Source organism: Loxodonta africana, chromosome 8 (genome assembly GCF_030014295.1).
Source record: "Loxodonta africana isolate mLoxAfr1 chromosome 8, mLoxAfr1.hap2, whole genome shotgun sequence".
Lineage (NCBI taxonomy): Eukaryota > Metazoa > Chordata > Mammalia > Proboscidea > Elephantidae > Loxodonta > Loxodonta africana.
In genome coordinates this window covers 23,512,364-23,536,429 of record NC_087349.1, presented here as the reverse complement: position 1 = coordinate 23,536,429, position 24,066 = coordinate 23,512,364, and positions in this window count along the sequence as shown.

The following is a 24,066-nucleotide window of genomic DNA, read 5'->3' as shown; positions in this document are numbered from 1 at the left end:
GGTAATCAATGGAATTGCCTGGGGCGGGGAGTTCTAGTTATGTTAGTGGGAATAGTTTCAGCAATGGGGCCAAAGTTGACTTTACCTGGTTAAGAAGGCAGGATTAGAACAAGTTCTCAGTAACGACAAACCAGAGGGCAGGCAGGCCAGCAATGACTAGTTTAATATTACCGCCCCCCCTCAAAAAAAAAAAAATATATATATATTACCCAGATGCTAGAAAACAGGGTTGAGAGTGTGACTAGCATCAGATGCCCGCATAAGCAAAAAAAAGATAACACAACTTGTATAGCAAAATGAAAGATGAAAGATGTCTTTGTTTCCTAGTGCTGCTATAAATGAAATGCCACAAGTGAGAGGGTTTAAAGAATAGAAACTTATTTTTTCACAGTTCTGGAAGGTAAAAGTTCAAATCAGGGTCTTGGCTTTGTGGATTCCTTCCTTTTTGGTAGTCCGGGGCATTCCTTAGTTTCTTGTCTTGTAGATGATCCTCACATGGCATTTGCATTCCCCAGTTTGTGCGTGCATGTATTCTGGTCTTGTAACTCAGAGGTGATTAGGTTTAGAAGCCACCCTACAATTGTATGACAATCACTGATTTCAGTATGACAATTACATTATGTAAGGTAATCTGTTCTACCCAAGCCAACTAATTTTATTATATGACTAAATCATAAGAGCATATGGCCAGGATTTCAATACATATTTTGGGGTGGTCTCAATTCAATCCATAACAGATGTCATATCTTAAGCCAATTTGGGGGAAACAGACAAATCTACAAACAAGGGCAGAATGCTAGGGCAAATAACTGCTGGATGAGAGCACTTCTCATATACTGAATTTTTCTAATATTCACCAAGAATATTCAAGTCCTGCTGCTGCTCAGTATCTAATCTCTCCCCAATCCTCCATTTTCTGTCTCCTCTTGCCTGTCCTGTAATACACATTCCTCCTTCTTAAGATGAAGTTCTTCTTGTAGCTCTTGTAGTTCACTAAATTGCATCTGGGCTGGAGCATAGAATTGCAGAGGGTTGAGTTGTAAACTGAGGCCATACTGTAGACAGCCTGAAGAGCTAAATCAAAAGGTATGAATTTGCGATGTTAGGTATGTCCTAGGTGAGCAGTAGGAGGACATTCAAGATACCTTTGGTGTTCCAGGAAAACTTTTAAAATAGAGGTAAAAATAAAAGAAGGAAAGTAAACAAAGACTATAATGAGAGATAAAAGTAAATGGCATGAGTATAAGTTAAACAAAATTAACTTAAATATTCAGTCAATTGATACCAAGTTAGCACCCTGGTGGTGTAGTGGTTAAGAGCTATGGCTGATAACCAAGAGGGTGGCAGTTCAAACCCAGGTGCTTCTTGGAAAGCCTGTGGGGCAGTTCTACTCTGTCCTATAAGGTCACTATGAGTCGGAATGAACTCAGTGGCAACAGGTTTGGTTCGTTTGTTTGTTTTCTAATAAATGCTAGAGGATAGACTTGAATACATGTAGGAGTGTGATTGGATAGAAAAAATATGTAAAAAAGAGTAGAAGAATGTAAACACAGATCAAAAAGTTACAATGAAAGGTTTAGTATACACCATGATATGGTTTATAACAAATGTAGAAATATTTTAAGAATTGAACTAAGAAAAATAGCAGGAATCTTTAAATTTTCTCTCATCGGTGAAAATTCAGTACGATGGATTTGCTTTATTCAAATTCACTAAGTGGTCAACTAATGGACTGATTTTTTGTGTTGAATTAAATATTATTCTTTCAAGTTATATATCTACAGAACTGAAATATTTATGACAACCCAAATCGGACATAAAGTTTAGAAGAGATTCCTATTAAAGCTAAACTATGTACGAGTCTTTATTCAGAATCTACTATATGCTTGATGAACGCAAATTCCATTGTTTAGTTTTGGTATTGCTTGAAACCTTACATCATCTGATGCAACTAGGAAATAGAAAAATGGCAGATATAAGGAAGGTTCTATGGTGGCTGACCATTTGTATTCGTTATTATGCTTTATTTAAAATGGAGCCTCCTTGTTGTTGTTGTTAGTTACAATCAAGTCGATTCTGACTCATGGTCATTCCACGTGTGTAGAGTAGAACTGCTCCATAGGGTTTTCAAGGCTGTGACCTTTTGGAAGTAGATCACCAGGCCCGTCTTCCAAGGCACCCCTGGTGACTTCAAACAACCAACCTTTTGGCTAATAGTCACGTGCTTAACAATTTAGCCCTCATTATTTTTGCATGTCTATACTGCAGAAATAGCTCAGAAACATAGACAATAGCACTCCCAAGCAATGTTTGCAATATTTTGGTGAGACCATGGTGTGCATGAATGGGTTCTAGTTTTCAAAACTAACTGATTTCCATATAATACAATATTGCTGTCATCTTTATCTTTCAATGTTGTGGCCAGTGTTTCAACTGCTGTTATTTAACTGAAAAAAAAATGAGTCCATTATCCACACAAGAATTCTCATTTTCAAAGCAAGCAAACCTCACCTAGCTAAAACCAATCCCTTCATTTACCAGAAACCACCAGAGAATAAAAATAAAAAAGGATGGAAGCGATGATTTGATATTTTGACATCCTACTTTACTCAGCATCCAACATGACTAAAGATCTGACAGGATATAAAACTGTTTTGAAAAGTTGGATAAGGTGACAAATTTGAATCAGATGATAACGTTTATAGAAAGTACCAACTTCTGTGAATGACCATTTATCAGGATGGATTGACTAAGTTTAGAGATCATGTCCAGGATATAAGGCAATGATACAGTAGCTAATGTAGAGTATTTTTTCTTACAAACAAAATATGAGGTAAGATTTGGAAATATTTTTCAATGCACTATTTCTTTCAGCATTTTGGAAAAAGTATATCAGGAATAAACATATGAGTTATTGTACTTAAAAGGCAGTATTTTTTTTTTGTTACATGTCAGAAGCCACAGATCTTAAAAAATATGTTTTATTTTACTTTGAAACTGGTAAAAGTGAAACAGTACGCTACAAAGTTTATAAAACTTGTCTTCATTCAATAAGTTCTTGTCATGCATGCACCGTATGTATAAAACTGTAAAGAAACACATGTGCTCACAGTAAAATCTTAGTTAACTAGAATGTTTATTTTTCTTTCTTAATAAAGAACTTGCAAGAACAATACTTTAAATTTTATTTATTAAGTGAGTTTTCTGCAGTGCTAAAGGGTAATTTCACTACCTATCAATTGCCACATTTCTAGAAATATAAATGCATAAATTAACATATTAAATAGAATTTATAGTGACTGATAATCACCTTGTTTTTACATTACTTCTTTGTTCCTTATGATATACCAGAAGAATTTGTGTTAAATTTTACAATTTCTTGTACAAACCAAGTTAAGAAAATCAGGACAGTTCTTCAAGAAGTTTTTAATTTGTACAGATTAAAAAAAAAAAAAAAAAAAAGCACATGGACCAGACTTGCTGGCCTGACAGAGACTGGAGAAACCCTTAGGGTATGGCCCCCGGACACCCATTCAGCTCAGTAATGAGGCCACTCCTGAGTTTCACCCTTCTGCCAAAGATCGAACAGGCCCATGGAACAAAACAAGACTATAGCGGCACACCAGCCCTGGGGCAGGGACTGGAAGGCTCCAGGAAACAGGAAAGCTGGTAATAGGGAATCCAGGGTTGAGAAGAGAGAATGTCGACACGTCGTGGGGTTGTTAGACAATGTCATAGAAAAATGTGTGTATTAAACGTTTGATGAGAAACTAATTTGCTCTGTAAACTTTCATCTAAAGTTCAATTAAAAAAAAAAAATTTTAAAAGAAGTATATGGACAATGAAAAAACTTACATGGGGGCAGAGGTGATTTCACAGATAACTGTGTAGTTACTGAAATTTATTCTTGGTTCTCTATGACCTGCTGTAATAGCATTTGTTTTGTTTTTCTTGATATGCTCCTCTTTTTTAATCAGTAGAATTTAGGTTGTCTATATTTTATATTTTATATGGAGGCCTGGTGACATAGTCATATATAGACAGCCTTTAGGATGGATTATACTTCAACATAAAACAAAAGTCCCCACAACTGGACTGATAAGCAACATCAGAATAAATGGAGAAAAAATCGAAGCTGTCGAGGATTTCATTTTACTTGGATCCACAGCCAGGGCCCATGGAAGCAGCAGTCAGGAAATAAAATGGCATATTACAGTGGGCTAATCTGCTGGAAAAGATCTCTTTAAAAAAACAAAGATATCATTTTGAGGACTCAGGTGCACCTGACTCAAGCCACGGTATTTTCAGTTATGGACAATGAATAAGAAAGACCAAAGAAGAATTGATGCATTTGAATTATGGTATTGGCAAAGAATATAGAATATCCCTTGAACTACCAGAAAAATAAACGAATCTGTCTTGGAAGAAATACAGCCAGACCACTCCTTAGAAAGGACGGTGAGACTTCATCTCACATACTTTGGTCATGTTATCAGGAGGGACCAATCCTTGGAGAAGGGCATCATGCCTGGTAAAGCAGAGTGCCAGCGAAAAAAAAGACCTTAATGAGACGGATTGACACAGCGGCTGCAACAATGGGCTCGAGGACCAGGTAGTGTTTTGTTCTGTTATACATACGGTTGCTATGAGTCAGAGCCAACTTGAAGGCATCTAACAACAACAAAATAATTTATTCCATCACTGCTCTCAGTTGACTACGATATAATGATAATGGAAGGTAAAACTCTTCCTGAGTGTACTTCCATTAAATAGAAATGCCTCAAAAATATTGAAAAGCTTTCAGAAACTACCAGGATGAAGCAACACTGGTAGAATGAAAAGATATGATAGAAATTCAAGAACAGGGAGTCCTGCCTATCATCTCTTCAAATCACACATAAATCACATTTTTTTCTTAAGATAGGTCCTTTAGAAAATAATCTTTGGCAAGCTAGAAAAACCGTGGCGCAGTTGTTAAATATGAGGAGAATTTTAGATAAGAAAGAAATCAACGGGAGATATATGAAAAACTTCATACAGAATTGGAATGTGCATGTAAGACTTTGTGCCCCCACCCCCCCAATATATGTTAAAGTCCTAAACCCTGTACCTGTGTGTGCGCTTTTGTTTGGAAATTGAGCCTTTGAAGATGTTATCAGCATGAGGTTATACCAGAGTAGAAATAGTAAAAAATAACCATTGCTCTCAAGTTGATTCCGACTCATAGCAACCCTGTAGGACAGAGTAGAACTGCCCCATAAGGTTTCCAAGGAGTGGCTGGTAGATTTGAACTGCTGACCTTTTGGTTAGCAGCCTGAGCTCTGAACCACTGCACCACAAGGGTCCTTACCTGAGTATAGACACAGAGAGACAGAGGAAGGATGCCCATGTGAAGATGCTCTACAAACCAAGAAACACAAAGAAATGCCTGGAGCTTTCAGAAGCTGAGAGAGCTAAGGAAGGATCTTCCCCTAGAGCAAACAGAGAGAGCATGACCCTGCTGGTGCCCCGAATTTGAACTCTCAGTCTACAAAAGTGTGAGACAAAGTATTTTTATTCTCATAAGGCACTCTGTTCCAGCTACTGTGTTACTGCAGCTCTAGGAAACTAAGACAGTGAAGGATGCTGTCATGGATTGAATTGTACCCCCCCCCCAAATATGTTTCAACTTGGCTAGGCCATGATTCCCAGTATTGTGTGATTGTCCACCATTTTGCCATCTGATGTGATGTTCCTATGTGTTGTAAATCCTACCTCTAGGGTGTAAATGAGGTGGAATTAGACACCATTAATGAGGTGGTACTCAATGTATAAGATTAGGTTGTGTTTTAAGTCAATCTCTTTTGACATAAAAGAGAGAAGTGAGTAGAGAGACATGGGGACCTCATACCACCAAGAAAGCAGCACCAGGAGCATAGCACGTCCTTTGGATCTGGGGTTCCTGTGCAGAGAAGCTCCTAGACCAGGGGAAGATTGATGACAAGGACCTTTCTCCAGAGCTGACAGAGAGAAAACCTTTCCCTCAGCCAATGCCCTAAATTTGGACTTCTAGCGTACTAGACTGTGAAACCATTGCTGTCGAGGCAATTCCCACTCATAGCAACCTGTAGGATAGAGTAGATCTGCCCCATAGGGTTTCTAAGGAGTGACTGGTGGATTCAAACTGCCAACCTTTTGGTTAGCAGCCATAGCTTTTAACCACTATGGCACCAGGGTTTCCATTAGACTGTGAGAGAATAAATTTCTGTTTGTTAAAGCCATCCACTGTGGTATTTCCATTATAGCAGCACTAGATAACTAAGACAGATGCCTTCTCCTCAAAAAGTTGAAATTATGTGACCCTTGGTTCTTAGCCCCTAAGGAGCAGCTCTGATGTCAGCCTGCCCTGTGCAGAATTTGATGTAACACAAAGGCTAAATCTACTGCTCCTTCAGAGCTTGAGGGATTACAAGGATCCTGAAGCAATGTTTGAGTGGCTATGAAAAACTACAGGGACTGAAGAGAAGAGGCTCATTGGTTTTAATGAAAAGAAACAGGAAGCAATTGAAGCATTGACAATGACAAAAAAAGGGATTGTTTCATTAATCTTGTGAATGCTGTTTCAAACCCACTGGAGGGATCTTGTAAAAATGACATGCATGACATGCACACCCCTGATAGCAGAAGGAAGAAGCAGAGCCACCATGAAGTATAGATGGAGAAGAGAACAAGCATGTGAATGGCCTTCTGTCTCAAAGCCTCTGTTGGCCTGAGTAAATCTCCCTATACGTGTTCCAATCAGCAAGCCCTAAAGAGAAACTGGTCTCAGACATGGCAACTAAATGGTATTTTCTACTGTTATCTTCAGAAGTGTCACTCTAGAGGCCTCAGTCTTTAGCATTTTAAAATTTTTTTCTTACATTGAGCTATATAGTTCTGGGCTAAGTCAGGTCTCCTTACATCGAGGAAGGTGTGTTGACAACCTGTATGTTCACTATAAAGCCAGAAGGTACAAGATAATGGACAAGTAGTGAAACATGCTTACATACAAAGTACTGGCCACTAAGGTAACAAAGCTGTGCTTATACTTTCAAGAAGGAGGAGAAGGAAACTAAGAACAAAAACAACAACAGCAGCAATGAGAAGAACAAAGAGAATATCAAGAAGAATGTAAGATTTGAGTTGTCACAGGAAAAGAGTTACAAGATTGACCCAAGCACAGAAGTTAGACAAAACACTATCCATGTGGACAGAGTTTAATGATTTTCTTAACTAAGAAAGCAAACTCAAATTGGAGAGCAGGGCAAAGGTTTTGGTCTCTTATGTCATTAATAAAACTATTCATTACGATTTCCTGAAAAGGAAGTGGTATGATGCATGTCAGGAAGAGTCATAGGTAATAGCTTTTTGGAGTGAGCTGGGAATTTACAGGTCCATGAGTTTAACCTCCTGTTTGATCCTACATAATTATCAGAGATTAATCTGGCAGTTTAGTTATTGGAGTGAAGAAAATGCTGTGATTTATTAATATTAATTTTCTAATGATAAATTCAACAGTGATTAAGCAAGGCTCTTCCCTTGTGAAAGTCTTAAGTCTCATAAATTAGAAATAACATGTTAAGTGAGGAATATCAGATCAAGTTCTGTGTCTGCCTAAATAATCAAGAACTTATTTGCTATTAAGTTGGTTTTTGAAGAATTTTTTTTCATAGAAAATTCACATATCACACCTCCAACCTAACTGGTCATTAAAATAAGCCCAACTCAGCATCGTTGTTGTTTGGTGCCGTTGAGTTGGTTCCAACTCATAGCAACCCTATGCACAACAGAACGAAACATTGCCTGGTCCTGAGCCATTCTTACAATCATTGTTATGCTTGAGCTCATAGTTGCAGCCACTGTGTCAGTCCACCTCGTTGAGGGTCTTCTTCTTTTCCACTGACCTTGTACTCTGCCATGCATGATGTCCTTCTCCAGGGACTGATCACTCCTGACAACATGTCCAAAGTATATAAGATTCAGTCTCGCCATCCTTGCCTCTAAGGAGCATTCTGGCCGCACTTCTTCCAAGACAAATTTGTTTGTTCTTTGGCAGCCCATGGTATATTCAATATTCTTCACCAACACCACAATTCAAAGGCGTCACCTCTTCTTCGGTCTTCCTTATTCATTATCCAGCTTTCACATGCCTATGATGCGATTGAAAATACCATGGCTTGGGTCAGGCACACCTTAGTCTTCAGGGTGACATCTTTGTTCCTCAACACTTTAAAGAGGTCCTTTGCAGCAGATTTGCCCAATGCAATGCGTCTTTTGATTTCTTGACTGCTGCTTCCATAGCTTTTGATTGTGGATCGAAGTAAAATGAAATCCTTGACAACTTCAATCTTTTCTCCGTTTATCATGATGTTGCTTTTTGGTCCAGTTGTGAGGATTTTTGTTTTCTTTATGTTGAGGTGCAATCCATACTGAAGGCCGTGGTCTTTGAGCTTCATCAATAAGTGCTTCAAGTCCTCTTCACTTTCAGCAACCAAGGTTGCGTCATCTGCATGACGCAGGTTGTTAATGAGTCTTCCTCCAATCCTGATGCCCTGTTCTTCTTCATATAGTCCACCTTCTCAGATTATTTTCTCAGCATACAGATTGAATTAGTATCTTTTTTAAAGGATTCATTTCCCGCTGGGTTGGATATGTGGTTCTACAGTGTGGACTAATTCAAGGAGAACACTGAGGCTGAACACACCATGCAGCAATCACACATAAATTGAAGCAGCATACCTAATTCCCAATATTCTTTAGAATACCAGGGGAATAAATTTAAGTCCTGATTTCAGAACCTGAACTTTTCAGAGGACAGAATTTTGAATGGAACGCCTCCCAGTATTTGTTAAAACTTAAATGAAAGAAAATATATTTGGAGAAAATTTTTCTGAAGGATATTTAATATATCTGTTGTTTTAGACCCAGTATAACTGTTGATTTGGCAGAACACACAAGGTTGTGTGTTGCATGTCAACACTGTTTGGTTAGCCCGAACTTGGCACACTCCATCCCCATTATACCCGTGTCAACCACACACATTAAAGTTCATGAACCCCACTCACATACTCATATCCCTATGGATACCCACAAAACTGCTTTCAGTGATTTTGTTTTGGTATGAGGATCTGGAATTGCATTGAGGTTTAGAGTGAATCTTCCTGCTGGAATTATTTTGAAAAGGCCATTGAAGTTGAATGACACATTACAGTATCCTTGGAAGATACCCTGTTAGGATCTTAATATTAGAATTGTATGTGCCTTTCCCAATTAATTAGTTTGCCTTCTCTTCTGGACCCTGTGAATCACTTGGCTGACCCCCTTTCTTTCTTAGCATTTGCTAAAAGAAAGCTCAAGGTACATTAGTGTTTTACCTTTGGCAAATACAAAGCTATCATGGTATGCATTTTGTATCAACCTAATTTCTGGCTCCATGTGATATCCAGCCTGTTGTTATGCCCTACCCAGTCGTTTCATCTGTTTCTGATGTTTGGTATCTTGCTTCATTTTATCCAGATTTTATCTGCACCAGACACTTTTGTACAACCACCTTTATCAAAAACGTTTTTCAACTAAAATGTGATATGAAAAGAAGACAAGTTTTTTTAAAGGCACATGTTTGGCCTGTTTTTTAACCAACCAGTATTTGAGAATGGAGATTAGGAACAATATTTAATCCAATACCCAATACGTGGCATTGTTACCAGGAAGAACTTGCAAAAAATTAAAAAAAAAATATTAGGAAAACATACTCTATTGAGATTATTCTACGCCTTCGTAAATAAACTATCTACTTAGAGAAGAATTTCAGTCATCACTTTCAAAATCTGATTTTCACTCAATATAATTAAATTAGAAGTATGCCTAAAGATTTAATTGACATAAGGCTAGACATATTTTTAACAATTTAGGTGGGTCTGGCCTTACATTAATTAAATCTATAAGTTTACTCCTTATTTAATAGATACAATTCAATGAAAATAAATTTAATAAATATAATTCAATGAAAACACAAATCTTTGTTTCTATGTAAATCCCTACTCAAGTCCATAAGGAATTTGTGGTTCTCTTTTCTTCAATTTGAGAACACAGGAAGACAAAGTGTTCATTTCCTCTACAACTGGCTTGATTTTAAAAAGTATCATGATGTATAAAGTACTGCTTTATGTCAATGCTTGGTGCTATAATCATACGATTTGTTGTAATTAGGTGCCATCAAGTCAGTTCCGACTCATAGCGACCCTATGTACAACAGAACAAGACATTGTCTGGCACTGCACCATCTTCATAACCTTTGTAACGCTTGAGCCCACTGTTGCAGCTGCTGTGTCAATCCATCTCGTTGAGGGATTTCCTCTTTTTTGCTGACCTTCTACTTTACCAAGCATGATGTCCTTCTGCAGGGGCTGGTCCCTCCTAATAACATATCTAAAGTACACGAGACGAAGCTTCACCATTCTTGCTTCTGAGGTGAATTGCGGCTGTATTCTTCCAAGACAGATTTCTTCAGTCTTCTGGCAGTCCATGGTATATTCAATATGCTTTGCCAACACCATAATTCAAAAGCATCAATTCTTCTTCATTCTTTCTTATTCATTGTCTAGCTTTTGCATGCTTATGAGGTGATTGGAAGTACTTTGGCTTGTGTCAGGAGCGCCTTACTCCTTAAAGTGACATCTTTGCTTTTTAACGCTTTAAAGAGGTCTTTTGCAGCAGATTTGCCCCATGTAATGCATCCTTTGATTCCTTGACTGCTGCTTCCATGGGTGTTGATTGTGGAACTAAGTAAAATGAAATCCTTTACAACTTCAATATTTTCTCTGTTTATCATGATGTTGCTTATTGGTCCAGTTGTGAGGATTTTTGTTTTCTTAATGTTAAGTAATCCATTCTGAAGGCTCTAGTCTATGATCTTCATCAGTAAGTGGTTCAAGTCTTCTTCACTTTCAGCAAGCAAGGTTGTATCATATGCATATCACAGGTTGTTAATGAGTCTTGCTCTAATTCTGATGCCCCATTCTTCTTCATACATTCCAGCTTCTGGGATCATTTGCTCAGCATATAGACTTAATGTTGTTGTTGTTGTTAGGTGCCATCAAGTCGATTCCTACTCATAGCAACCCTGTGTACAACAGAACGAAGCACTGCTCGGTCCTGCACCATCCTCACGATCATTGTTATACTTAGGCCCATTTTTATAGTCGCTGTGTCAATCCATCTCATTGAGGGTCTTCCCCTTTGTCACTGACCATCTACTTTACCAAGCACAGTGTCCTTCTCCATAGACTGATCCCTCTTGACAACATGTCCAAAGTATGTGAGATGCAGTCTTGCCATCTTTACTCCTATGGAACATTCTGGTTGTACTTCTTCCAAGACAGATTTATTGCATACTTAATAAGTGTAGTGAAAGGATACAACCCTGATGCACACCTTTCCTGATTTTAAACGACACAGTATCCCCTCGTTGAGTTCTAACGACTGCCCCTTAATCTACGTCCAGGTTCCTCATCAGTACAATTAAGTGTTCTAGAATTCCCATTCTTCACAATAGTATGCATAATTTGTTATCCTCACAGTCGATTGCCTTTGCGTAGTCAATAAAATACAGGTAAAACTTCTTTCTAGTATTCTCTACTTTCAGACAAAATCTATTTGACATCAGCAATGATATCCCTTGTTCCGTGTCCTCTTCTGAATCCGGCTTGAACTTCTGGCAGTTTCCTGTTGATGTCCTGCTGCAACTGCTTTTGAATGATCTTCAGCAAAATTTTACCAGTGTGTGATATTAATGATACTGTTCAATAATTTCTGTCTCCTATTGGATCACCTTTCTTTGAAATGGGCACAAATGTGGATCTTTTCCAGTCAGTTGGCCAGGCAGCTGTCTTCCAAATTTCTTAACTTAGGTGAGTGAGCACTTCCAGAATTATATCTATTTGTTGAAGTTTATCAATTGGCATTATACCAGTTTCTGGACCTTTGTTTTTCTCCAATGCCTTCAGTGCAACTTGGACTTAGTCTTTCAGTACCATCAGTTCTTTAGCATATGCTACCTCCTGAAATGGTTTAACGTTGACCAGTTCTTTTTGGTACATGGGATCTGTGTATTTCTTCCATCTTCTTTTGATGCTTCCTGTGTTGTTTATTTTCCCCATAGACTCTTCCAATGTTGCAACTCGAGGCTTGAATTTTTCCTTCAGCCCTTTCAGCTTGAGAAATTCATTTATGTTATTGAGAAAAGGTGTTTGCAATGAAGTTTTTGTTCTTGCAGAATTCTAACATGCAGTCTCTGACATCGTTTCTATCACTGAGGCCATATTTTCCAACTACTGATCCACTACTCATCTTTCAATTTGTTGTACTGTGGAGGTTTGCATGTTGCTGTGATGCTGGAAGCTATGCCACCAGTATTTCAAAATCCCATAGTGGACAGACTTCAGTGGAGTTTCCAGACTAAGGCAGACTAGAAAGAAGGACCTGGCAGCCTACTTCTGAAAAAATTCACCACCGAAAACCTTCTGAATAGCAGTGGAACATTGTCTGATATAGTGCCAGAAGATGAGCCCCTCAGCTTGGAAAACACTCATAATACAACTTGGGAAGAGCTGCCTCCTCAAAGTAGAGTCAACCTTAATGTCATGGATGAAGAATGCTTTCGGGGCTTTCATTTGCTGATGTAGCACAACTCAAAATGAGAATAAACAGCTGCAAACATCCATTAATAATTGGAAAATGGAATGTATGAATCTATGAAAATTGGAAGTTGTCAAAAATGAAATGGAACCGATAAAGATTGATATCTTAGGCATTAGTGAGTTGCAATTGACTGGTATTGGCCATTTTGAATCTGAGATCATAAGCTGGGAATGACAAATTGAAGAGGAACGGTGTCACATTCATTGTCAAAAAGAACATTTCAAGATCTATCCTGAAGTGATAGGTTAATATCCATACGTCTACAAGAAAGATCAGTTAATATGACTATTATTCAAATTTACAAACCAACCACTAATGCCAAAAATGAAGAAACTGAAGATTTTTACCAACTTCTGTAGCCTGCCATTGGTCATACATGCAGTCAACATGCATTGATAATTACTGGTGATTGGAAAATCATACAATAGTGAAAGAAATGATTTTCAAGTAACTATTAGAGAAAGTATATATGCAGTCTACTAATCCTCTGGGTATATTGCTAGTACTAATTTTCTAGTTTCATAAGAACTACCTTAGTAATCACATTCTCTGAAAGGGGTTTAAATAGTTTTTTAGCAGAACACCTTAAAGGTAAATTTTAAAAAAATATGAAGTTATTAAGATATCAAATTGCTAAATAAAATTAATATGATTCATCAGTGGAATTTTTAAGGTAAGGTAGGAAAATGCACTTTATAGTAATAATCCATCAACTATCCCAAAGGGTTGGATAGAGTAAGAAGTTCTTGTTTGGTAGAATGCTATATCTCTTCTAAGCCATTAGAGCATCACTTGTAAATTTTCTTGAAGTAAAAACATACTCCTATGTGGTTGATCTCATTTAACTAAAGTATTTAATATATATTTCTAGGTCTTTTAGCTTCTGCTTGACCCATGTGAAAAAGCCAATAGGAAGTATCTTTCTGTCTCCCATAAGGAAACTGTGGTTGTAATTCAATAAATTTTTACAAAGAGAAATGAAAGACATGATTTATAAACATATTAATTGTCCACTTGCTGAACTATTAGTCTTGGCTTGCAGAAAGGTTTCAAAACTTGTGGCTTTATATTTCTTTGCATGAGAAACTTCAGTAGATATGAAACTGGGCCTTGCTAAGGTTACTTTGTTCACTCAGCATTCTCTACTCTTGATAGTATTAAGCGATTATATGAGCCTGTGAGATGATGCCTTAAAGACAAATTGTTTCTAAAACATTACTGTTTGCTATTACATAGTGGCTATGACTATCTAAAATTACCTTTTCAAACTTCATATACTGGGACTTAGAAGCCAGTCATCGGTATATGCTGACGATGATTACGAAAAGAAGTAATAATAGACCTGTACTATGACCATCATTAAAACAGATGGCATTTACTAATGAACATGCCAGTACTTGTATGCTTTGGTTTTTTTTTATGCCAACACTAGAGTTTAGACATTTCAGGTTCCCTTTCTGTCTAGATTTGCATTTCCTCTTGGGCAATACCAAATTCATTTCAGTTGTTGAAATGTCTATCAATAATCATTTGACTCAGTGAAGGAAATTTCTATAAAAAATACCTGAAAGTTCAGAGTGTTGACTTAATATGACAATTAAAACAGTAAATTAAGGTGTCAGTGTTATGAGTTTGTATTACAAATTTTTACTCCTAAGAAAGAGAAAGAAAAATAATTTAACTCATCTATAAAAAATTATAAATTTTTTTTTTGTTTTTTATAAAAATAATATAAAACAATCAAATGCAGAAGGGGGTATAATCTAAGCAACCAATCTCAAAAATCAGTGAAAGAAGACAAACAAACAAAAAAAAAGGAGTAGAGTTTTGGAATGGAACAAAGTTCGGCAGTTCACCTCATCTCCTTAAATCACTCCAATTTCTGAAAGCGTTACTAGCGAGGTGACAAAATTCTGAGTATTCTTACTCTATTGTATTAGTTTCCAATGGCTGCAGTAACAAATTACCACAAACTCATTGGCTTAGAACCACAGAAATTATTCTATAACAGCTCTGTAGGTCAGAAGTATAAAATAAGCATCACTAGACTGAAATCAAGGTGTTTTCAGGGCCACACTCCATCCAAAGGCTTTAGGGGTGAATTTGTTTCTTGCGTCTTCCAGTTTCTATTTGCTGCTGATATTCCTTAGCTTGTGGCCACATCATTCCAATCTCTGCCTCTATTTTCACACATCTTCACTACTCCTTCTTTCTGTGTGAAATCTTCTGTCTCTCTCTCCTAGGGACACTTGTGATGTCCACCCAGACAGTCCAGCATGATCTCCCCATCACAAAATCCTTAATTTAATCACATCTAAAGCCCCCCTTTTATGCCCAAATAAGGTAACATTTACAAGTTCCAAGGAGTAGGACCTGGTATCTTTGAAGGACCATTTTTCAGTCTGCCATGACTACCAAATCTGGAAACAAATAAATTCATTTATTTTCTTTAGAAAAAAGAACAAAAACTAATTGCTAGGAGAAACCATTGAAATGTGGGAAGAAAACAGAGAGGGTGAACATGTCTAAGGGAAGTGAAGGTCCATGACGACACATTTGATTGAGGAAATTTTCTACAGCCTAGGGGTCTCTCTGAACCAGATGGTGTAAATCCTGGGACACAGAACCTTTAAGAAATGGCTCAGAACAGAGAGCAGGGCCTGTGCATTTTATAAGAGATCACATTTCCACTTCTTAAACTCTTTCTGCTTCCCTGCTTTGACTCCCAACCACCATCATCTTATCAAGTCACAGAAAAGTCTAAAGGACACACAGTTGTTAACCCTCAACCCACCTCAAAACTGCCTGTTATTACCTCCCAACTCAGTCTCTTAATTTCCCCATATTTGCTTAATTTCCTTTATACGTTTAAAGTGGATTTTTAGCACTAATTTCCCTTAACGTTTTTCATTTCATACTTCAACCATTAAACAGTAAGTTTCCTGTGACACATGCTATTTTTTTTCCCATTTCTGTCTCCCAATAATAAGCATAATTCCTGGTTAAAAACAAAAACACATTGTCTTCAATTCCAACTCGTAATGACTCTATGGGAACCCCATAGGGTTCCCAAGGAGTGGCTGGTGAATTCGAACTGCTAACCTTTTGGTTGGCAGCTGAGGTCTTAATCTCGTACCACCAATTTCTGGTACATAGTATTAATTAAAATATATCTATTAAAGGTATGTAGAGATGAATGGCTTAAAATGAACAAATTAAAAAATGAATAAAAGTTTAAATGATGCACAGTCATTTCTTCTTTTTGTGAATTGCTTATATTTATCTAAGAAATAAAAGTATTTTAACTTATACTCTGTATAAACTGGTTATTTTTTTAAATATTCATGAAAACAAAGTAATTAACAGTATTCAGTGGAACAAGGGACTCCTGGTGGTGCAGTGGTTAAATCTTTGGCTGCTAACCATTTCTAATCCACCAGCCATTCCTTGGAAATCCCAGGGGACAGTTCTACTCTGTTTTATAGGGTTTTTATTAGTTGGAATTGACTCAATGGCAATGGGTAATGGAGCAAGTTCCAGAATTATTTATTCATTCATTCACTAAGTATTTGTTGAGACCTTAGTAAGTATTCAGTACTGTTCTGTATGCCTAGAATACATTGGTGAGCAATACTGTTAAAGACTCTTACTCTCATGGGTCATATATATGAGCAAATAAGCAAAAATTTTGGCTGTTCTTCTGTATCTTCTATTGTCTACATCTGTAGTAATAGGAAATCAAAACTGAGAGTAAAAATTTTGAGTTGATGTAAAATATTTTGTGAAAAATAGCGTTCCTACAGAATCAGGAAATAAACTAATACTTGCAGAAATTTATAAACAATAAAGATTAAAGTGTGTAGAAGTTTTGACTTAATCCATAATTATACTTAAAAATAATCATAATTACGTATCTCAGTGCATATATATGGAGTCTTTCCTCTTCTGATGGAGTACAGTTACCATCTAACAATTTTAGCTATTATTGTACTTATTATCCGCCAAAGGTAAGAATAGAATAAAAAGAAAAAAACATAGAAATTTTTCATTAGGTCTTAGATTTGGCTGATGAAAATAGAAGAGCTCAAATTTTAATCTAAATGCTAGTAAAATCACAATCTAAATAAAAATTGTAGTATCACTGTATGTTTAATGGACACCGTGGTGGCATAGTGGTTAAGTGCTATGGCTGCTAACCAAAAGGTCTGCAGTTGGAATCCACCAGGTGCTCCTTAGAAACTCTACCAGGCAGTTCTATGAGTCGGAATCGACTCGATGGCGGTTTTGTTGTTTTTTTAATGTGCTAATTATCTTTAGATGTTACTGATATAAAACCTGAAAAAAAAATACTGATATATACACAAAAAATTTTGTTTCGTATTCACAGTCAAAATATCTGGGAAGACAAAAAATTATGTTTCAAGTTTACAGTCAAAACATCTAGGAAGAAATTAAAAATAGTAGGAGAAATATCTCTTTATGGGGAAACTGCCAAGTCCCTTTGAACTTGACTCATTATGTGACATCGGTAAACAGTGTTTTATTATTTGTATGTCAGTGAAATGTCCGTCCATATATTTAATACAGATCACCCCTATATCTCCAACCTCTAATCCTCTTCTGAGAATTTAGCCTGATTTTAATTTCTTATATCAGCATATTGTTGGTCCATCTCACCCATTGTACCACTTAAAAGAAAATTCTAGAATATGTATTTTTAGAGCTCAAGAGCCCTGGTGGCACAATGGTTAAGTGCTTGGCTGCTAACCAAAAGGTTGCCAGGTCAAACCCACCAGACCTGGCAATCTGCTCCCACAAAGATTAGAGCCTAGGAAAGCCTATGAGGAAACTCTGTTCTGTCCTATATAGCTGCATGAGTTGGAATTAACTTGACAACACACCACACACCACAACAACAGTATATTCTATATATACGTGCACACTCATAACAGTTATAGGAACTCTTGTTCAGTGCTAATGGATATATAAAATAGTACAGCCACTTCGGAAAACAGTTTAGCAATTTCTTATAAACATAAATTTTCCCTACAACCCAGCAATCATCCTCCTAGATATTTACTCAACTGATTTGAAAACTTACTTCTAAACAAAAACCCACATTACAATGTTTATAGCAGCTTTATTCATAATCATCAAAAACTGGAAGTAACCAAGATGTCTTCAATAGGTAAATAAATAACAAAGTGTACATCCATATAATGAGATATTATTTATATGCTATTAATTCATGCAAAAATATGGATGAATATTAAATGCACTTTACTGAGTGAAAAAAAACATAACCATAAAGGTGACATGCTGTATGATTTCATTCATATGACATTTGGAAAAGGCAGAACTACAGAGATGGAAAACAAGTCAGTGGTTCCCAGGGATTTGGGGAGAAAGGAGTGTTTGATACCAGGGAAGTACAGGGAATTGTTTTTAGGGTGGTGAAAATAATCTACGTTGTACTCTAATGGCGGATACATGACACTATACATTTGTCAAAACCCATTGAACTTTACAGCACAAAGATTAAATCTTAATGTATGCATTAAAGAGGTTGGGAGATCCCAAGATGGAACGTAGACAGTGATAAAAGAATTTAGCTGTATTACAAATGTATAACCGCGCTCACTGGGGTGGGTGGGGGGGGGAAGGTGCTGACATAAGTAACTCTGGAAAAGAATGCTTTCACTGGAAACTGAAAAACTAAACATAAAAGGAACTGAACAAAATCATTGTATGTAATTTGTCAAAGTGTTTCTCATGGGGATACAGATAAAAGTTCTGAAACCTCTGTACATGTATACTAGGATAGAACAAATAAATAAATGGATGGAGAATGGTGTGAGCTAGGTCTCTCATTGATAATGAAATACATGGCATAGAAGAGACGAATCTCCTTTCAGTGGCATTCCAAATGATTTATGTAGATAGTCTGCCCTCAGGAGGTGAAGCGTGACTCCCTACCATTAAGTGTGGGCTACACCTGGTCACTTCCTTCTGCTCTGTTTGCTGAGGCAAAGAGAGATCATGGTGCTTGGAGGTGTGAGAACAGTGAGGGTAGACCGCCATGAGAACATCATGCCTACTCGAGATACAATTCACATTTGTATCCTGAAGAATTCTTCCTAAGAATAAGAGTGTATATAAGATTAATTCATATACCTGCTCAGTCCTGACATTAGGAGGCATAATTTTTCTCAATTTCAACTCTTCACCCAAATCTCTACCAAACCCAAACAGTTTATTTAGGATAAACAGAGCTTGCATATTAGAATCATCTCTTGAGAGTCTATAATTACCAACTCCTAGCTCCACTCAAAGCCAGTTAAATCAGAATCTCTGGGGGTATATTGCAGGCATTAGGTATTGTTAAAAAAAAAAAAAAAACTGTCTAATAGGATTAAAAGCCATTGTGGGAGATGAAGCTTTACCCCTATGAACCTTAACCTTCTGGAAGCGAAACTGCTTATATGAAAATACACCTATGATTTTGCCTGAGCCTAATATTAGGCTTTTTCAGCTCCCAGTTAAAAAAAAAAAAAAAAAAAAAGATAAATTACAAGAACAAAATTGAAAAGGGGGAAAAAAAATTCCACAAGCATATATGAGAACCAAAGAAATAACTCTGGTACATTCTCACATCTTAGGGAAGTGTAACCTTCAAAATGCTTATATTTAAAATTCCTTTCATTTTTGCATTTCTTGACATAATGAGGCAGAGGCATACTTCCGACTTTTGAAAGAGTAAAACAAGAACAAAATCCATCAGAGCTCTAGCCACTGAGAACTTGGGAAAGCTAAAGGAATAGTACACTTACTTCTTTAAGTCATAAAGATTAGAATATATCCCTCAGGTACTCTTTGCTCAATAATCCCAGCATCACTGACATCATCGTATTTCTCAGTGTAAAACTTAATAGGTCAATTGTGAAGTTAATAAAAAAACCTCAGATACAAGATGCCAGATTCAGGATCACCAAGCAGCACTAAGGTTATTGGATCTAAGTAGGACTAATACCCTGAGCTCTCCAAGGTAATTAGCATTAAGGTAGAAGGAGTGATTTATGAAGGTATTCGCCTTTAAGCAGGATGAAAATTTTAAAATAATTTTATAAACCCTTGCAAGTGTTACAATTCAATTCTATACATTTTACTGCACTACAGATTTAATCCAGAGATGACTCATTTCTGTGATCTCTAATTCTAAAACCAAAGCTAAACTGGTTGCCATCCAGTGGATTTCAACTCACAGCTACCCTATAGGATGGAGTAGAACTGTCCCAATAGGGTTCCCAAGGAGCAGCTGGTGGATTCAAACTGCTTACCTTTTGGTTAGCAGCCACGTTCTTAACTGCTATGGCACCAAGGCCATAAGCAGAGAATGTTCTTGTTGTTAGCTATCTTTGAGTCTGCTCTGACTCATGGCGATCTTTATATATCAGAACCTTACGTATAACATGACCAGTCTTGCACCATCTCATGATTGTTAGTATGTTTAAGTCCATTGTCTCAGCTATTGTGTGCCTTCCAACCAAAGGGACTCATTTTCCAGCACTGTATCGGATAATAGTCTGTTGTGATCCATTCAGTTTTCACTGGCTAATTTTCGGAAGTAGATCCTCAACATTTTTCTTCCTAGTCTGTCTTAGTCTGGGATCTCCACTGAAACCTGTCCACCATGAGTGACCCAGCTGGTATGTGAAATACCAGTGACATAGCTTCCAAGCATCATAGCAACACACAAGCCACGATAGTCCAACAAACTAACAAACGGGTGATGGAAGCAGTGAATAGAAGCACTAAATGTACCTATACTCTCAATAAAAAAAATAGCTTCTTATAAATGAGGACAAACCAAACCCACTGCCATCAAGTCGATTCCAACTCATAGCGACCCTATAGGACAGAGTAGAACTGCCCCACAGAGTTTCCAAGGAGTACCTGGCAGATTCGGACTGCTGACCCTTTGGTTTGCATCCATAGCACTTAACCACTAGGATTTCCGTAAATGAGAACACAGCATGTAAATACGCACACCTTAGTACATGGCCATTTTTTTAAGGCAGATGGAATTAGGTTATCAAAATCTGTGCCTGAAATTTGTTAGCTCAATACTTTCCAGAACTCAGTAATCTGAGCATGATGTAGCAATCAGAATATTTTACCAAGCCTGTGATTCTTTTAATGCAATGGATTGGCTTTTTAAATGCAACCTAAGAAAAGAACCACTAATTATCTGTAAACTCACAATGATCTTTAAACTTTCAAAGTAAATGGTTCTTAAGGGGACACTTACCCTTCTAGCTCCAGATGCTCTAAAAATTGTAACAAACTGAAAGTAGTCAGGTGACTCCTATGAAATATAATTTTAGGTTAATATCAGTCTGTGATAACCCTCCCTGGAAATGTCTTTTCTCCTCTCTGTTGGAAATAGATTATATTTCTGTATAACAAATCCTAGTTATAAAATACCAGACACATAAAATACCTTTTTCTCCTCCTTTGCTTACTTGTGACTTTTCTGCCCAAGAATATATCAAGTCCATTCACTGGCCACCATCAGACCAGTGTATGATGTTTAATAAATATTTGATGCATAAATGAATGACTGAAAAAAATCAATATATTGATATCTCTTCCTCAAACTCTTAATCCAAACCCAAGAGCTTATCAGTAAACATTTACAAAATATCTACTGTGTGCCAGGCACTACAGTAGGTTTTAAGGACACAAAATAGAATGAGTTCTTTTAACACATTTTAGAACAGAAACCACTTGCTAAAAGATATTCATAATATTTCATAAGGATTCATATGATCAGGAACCCATGGTACTGAAAGAAGAAGTCCATGCTGCACTGAAAGCATTGGCAAAAAACAAACCTCCAGGAATTGATGGAATACCAATTGAGATGTTTCAACAAATGGAAGCAGCACTGGAAGTGCTCATTCATCTATGCCAAGAAATTTGGAAAACAGCTACCTGGCCAAATGACTGGAAGAGATCCATATTTTCTTATTCCCAAGAAAGGAGATCCAAACAAATGCAGAAATTATTGAACAATATCATTAATACACACAAATAAAATTTTGCTAAAGATCATTCAAAAATGGCTGCAGCAGTATATTGACAGGGACTGAAATTCAAGCCAGGTTCAGAAGAGGATGTGGAACCAGGGATATCATTGCTGATGTCAGATAGATCCTGGCTGGAAGCAGAGAATACCAGAAAGATGTACCTGTTTTATTGACTATGGATCATAACAAATTATGGATAACATTGTGAAGAATGAGAATTCCAGAACACTTAATCATGCTCATGACGAATCTGTACATAGATCTAGAGGAAGTCATTGGAATACAACAACGGGATGCTGCGTGGTTTAAAGTCAGGAACTTGTGGTTCAGGGTTGTATCCTTTCACCATACTTATTCAGTCTCTATGCTGAGAAAGTGATCCTAGGAGCTGGGCTCTATGAAGAGGAATGGAACATCAGGATTCCAGGAAAACTCATTAACAACCTGCAATATGCAGATGACACAACCTTGCTTGCTGAAAGTGAAGAGCACTTGAAATATTTACTGATGAAGACCAAAGACCACAGCCTTCAGTATGGATTACACCTCAACATAAAGAAAACAAAAATCCTCACAATTGAACCAATAAGCAACATGATTATAAATAGAGAAAAGATTAAAGTTGTCAAGGATTTCATTTTACTTGGATCCACAATCAACAGCCATAGAAGCAGCAGTCAAAAAATCAAAAGACGTGGCATTGGGTGAATCTGCTCCAAAGGACCTCTTTAAAGTGTTGAAAAGCAAAGATGTCACCTTGAAGACTAAGGTGTGCCTGACCGAAGCCATGATATTTTCAATCCCCTCATATGCATGCAAAAGCTGGACAATGAATAAGGAAGACTGAAGAAGAATTGATGTCTTTTAATCATGGTGTTGGTGAAGAATATTGAATGTACCATGGACTGCCAACAGAATAAACCAATCTGTTTTGGAAGAAATACAACCAGAATGCTCCTTAGAAGCAAGGATGGCAAGACTCCATCTCACATACTTTGTACATGTTATCAAGAGGGTTCAGTCCCTAGAGGACATCATGCTTGGTAGAGTGCCAGCAAAAAAGAAGAAGACCCTCAAGAAGATGGACTGATACAATGGCTGTAACAATGGGCTCAAGGATAACAAAGATTGTGAGAACAGTGCAGGACTAGGCAGTGTTTCGTTCTGTTGTACATAGGGTCACTATGAGTCAGAACCAACTCAACAGCACCTAACAACAACAATAGCTGATGGGAAATGAATATCGTGTGTGCCTAATTTCAATCAAAGATCAATTTATTTCTACTTACCTCTAAAAGTTACAATTGAGAAAATACAACAAGGTTTATGAATCATCTATTGCCAAAGTCAGTATAATGTGCTTGGTTGAGCAAGCCTGAGTTCAAACTCTGACTCATTTCCTAGTTGTGTAGTTCTGATAAGTTTCTTAGTATTTCTAAGCCTTTATTTCCTAATCTGTAAAATGGAGGAATAATGATAGTGCATGTCTCGTAGGGTTACTGTGACAATGAAGTGGGATAATTCCTATCTGGAGCAGATTAAGCACCAACCATGGGGATGGCACAGCACCAGGAAGTGTTTCATTCTTTTGTGCTTGATGTCATCATGAGTTTGAGCTTACTCCATGGCAGCTAACAACAACAAGAACAAAAGACTACTACTATTATTTTTAGTGGTAGCATCAGGTTTTCTTTTTTTTTTTTTTTCAGGTTTTCAAAATAGGCAAGTTTAAGGGTAACGATTTCTTTGTAAATGGTTAAAACGAGTTTGATGCTGTAGAACATTTACAATTAAGAAAATGTCTTTGTTCATTTCAAAGAATAGGGGAGGATACTAAAGCATATTACAGGGTACCTAAAAGCTCCCCTAGTCCCTTGGATGCTGTCACCATTGTCGTTAATTACTTCATATTATCACTTCATGTGGAACGAGAAGACCTCATGCTAAATTGTGCTAGTTGCCAAATTTTCCATTTTATTTAATATTGTGGAAAGAGAACTGATGGTAAACATAAAAGTGACTCCTGTACCCTCTTGACTGATTTCAGTAACAATTCTATAAAGAATAGGAGAAGACTCAGTTGGAAATCTCACAGCCAGCACTGACTCATTCATTAACTCATTAATTTGTTTTCTCATACATTCATCCACTCATTCTTTCATTCATGTCTCAAATGATGCCTACAAGGAATTAAGGAGCACACATTTCTATCTCACACTAGTGGTATTTATAACCACCAAATTATTACCCAATCTATGAA